At 42.9% G+C, this 2,378-nt stretch overlaps 1 non-coding gene across 1 annotated transcript; it reads right to left on the reverse strand.

Annotated features, from left to right (window-relative positions):
- Positions 1 to 1,238: 1,238 nt before the first annotated feature.
- Positions 1,239 to 1,311, reverse strand: trnaa-agc. Its single transcript has one exon. It is a non-coding gene; the product is annotated as a tRNA-Ala (tRNA).
- Positions 1,312 to 2,378: the final 1,067 nt, after the last annotated feature.

Genomic DNA, 2,378 nt, shown 5'->3' on the forward strand with positions numbered 1-2,378 from the left:
GCAGGCATCGATCCCGCTACCTCTCACATGCTAAGCGAGCGCTCTACCATTTGAGCTAATCCCCTGCGCCTCCAACAAGAAGTATGAAATCTCAATGACCGCACTGCCAAATCCCTCGTCCATAAGAAAGGATACTTTTTTAAAAAGTATGCTTGCTTCAGCTGTCTAAAAGTATTTTTCATGGTAGTTCAGTAAAGGTTGAAGTAGTGACTGCAGTAAGCCCAGTGGTGGAAATAGTTGTATTGTTGGGTTAGTATCCAGAGCTACAACAACAATGTGTGCTGATTGAACCAAACTAAATAGTTGGAGGATGCAGGCATCGATCCCGCTACCTCTCACATGCTAAGCGAGCGCTCTACCATTTGAGCTAATCCCCCTGTGCCTCCAACAAGAAGTATGAAATCTCAATGACCGCACTGCCAAATCCCTCGTCCATAAGAAAGGATACTTTTTTAAAGTATGCTTGCTTCAGCTGTCTAAAAGTATTTTTCATGGTAGTTCAGTAAAGGTTGAAGTAGTGACTGCAGTAAGCCCAGTGGTGGAAATAGTTGTATTGTTGGGTTAGTATCCAGAGCTACAACAACAATGTGTGCTGATTGAACCAAACTAAATAGTTGGAGGATGCAGGCATCGATCCCACTACCTCTCACATGCTAAGCGAGCGCTCTACCATTTGAGCTAATCCCCCTGCGCCTCCAACAAGAAGTATGAAATCTCAATGACCGCACTGCCAAATCCCTCGTCCATAAGAAAGGATACTTTTTAAAAAGTATGCTTGCTTCAGCTCTCTAAAAATATTTTTCATGGTAGTTCAGTAAAGGTTGAAGTAGTGACTGCAGTAAGCCCAGTGGTGGAAATAGTTGTATTGTTGGGTTAGTATCCAGAGCTACAACAACAATGTGTGCTGATTGAACCAAACTAAATAGTTGGAGGATGCAGGCATCGATCCCGCTACCTCTCACATGCTAAGCGAGCGCTCTACCATTTGAGCTAATCCCCTGCGCCTCCAACAAGAAGTATGAAATCTCAATGACCGCACTGCCAAATCCCTCGTCCATAAGAAAGGATATTTTTTAAAAAGTATGCTTGCTTCAGCTGTCTAAAAGTATTTTTCATGGTAGTTCAGTAAAGGTTGAAGTAGTGACTGCAGTAAGCCCAGTGGTGGAAATAGTTGTATTGTTGGGTTAGTATCCAGAGCTACAACAACAATGTGTGCTGATTGAACCAAACTAAATAGTTGGAGGATGCGGGCATCGATCCCGCTACCTCTCGCATGCTAAGCGAGCGCTCTACCATTTGAGCTAATCCCCCTGCAGCTCCAATCAGAAGTATGAAATCTCAATGACCGCACTGCCAAATCCCTCGTCCATAAGAAAGGATACTTTTTAAAAAGTATGCTTGCTTCAGCTGTCTAAAAGTATTTTTCATGGTAGTTCAGTAAAGGTTGAAGTAGTGACTGCAGTAAGCCCAGTGGTGGAAATAGTTGTATTGTTGGGTTAGTATCCAGAGCTACAACAACAATGTGTGCTGATTGAACCAAACTAAATAGTTGGAGGATGCAGGCATCGATCCCGCTACCTCTCACATGCTAAGCGATCGCTCTACCATTTGAGCTAATCCCCCTGTGCCTCCAACAAGAAGTATGAAATCTCAATGACCGCACTGCCAAATCCCTCGTCCATAAGAAAGGATACTTTTTTAAAAAGTATGCTTGCTTCAGCTGTCTAAAAGTTTTTTTCATGGTAGTTCAGTAAAGGTTGAAGTAGTGACTGCAGTAAGCCCAGTGGTGGAAATAGTTGTATTGTTGGGTTAGTATCCAGAGCTTCAACAACAATGTGTGCTGATTGAACCAAACTAAATAGTTGGAGGATGCAGGCATCGATCCCGCTACCTCTCACATGCTAAGCGAGCGCTCTACCATTTGAGCTAATCCCCTGCAGCTCCAACAAGAAGTATGAAATCTCAATGACCGCACTGCCAAATCCCTCGTCCATAAGAAAGGATCATTTTTAAAAAGTATGCTTGCTTCAGCTGTCTAAAAGTATTTTTCATGGTAGTTCAGTAAAGGTTGAAGTAGTGACTGCAGTAAGCCCAGTGGTGGAAATAGTTGTATTGTTGGGTTAGTATCCAGAGCTACAACAACAATGTGTGCTGATTGAACCAAACTAAATAGTTGGAGGATGCAGGCATCGATCCCGCTACCTCTCACATGCTAAGCGAGCGCTCTACCATTTGAGCTAATCCCCCTGTGCCTCCAACAAGAAGTATGAAATCTCAATGACCGCACTGCCAAATCCCTCGTCCATAAGAAAGGATAATTTTTAAAAAGTATGCTTGCTTCAGCTGTCTAAAAGTTTTTTTCATGGTAGTTCAGTAAA

This window comes from Oncorhynchus gorbuscha, unplaced genomic scaffold (genome assembly GCF_021184085.1).
Source record: "Oncorhynchus gorbuscha isolate QuinsamMale2020 ecotype Even-year unplaced genomic scaffold, OgorEven_v1.0 Un_scaffold_1990, whole genome shotgun sequence".
Lineage (NCBI taxonomy): Eukaryota > Metazoa > Chordata > Actinopteri > Salmoniformes > Salmonidae > Oncorhynchus > Oncorhynchus gorbuscha.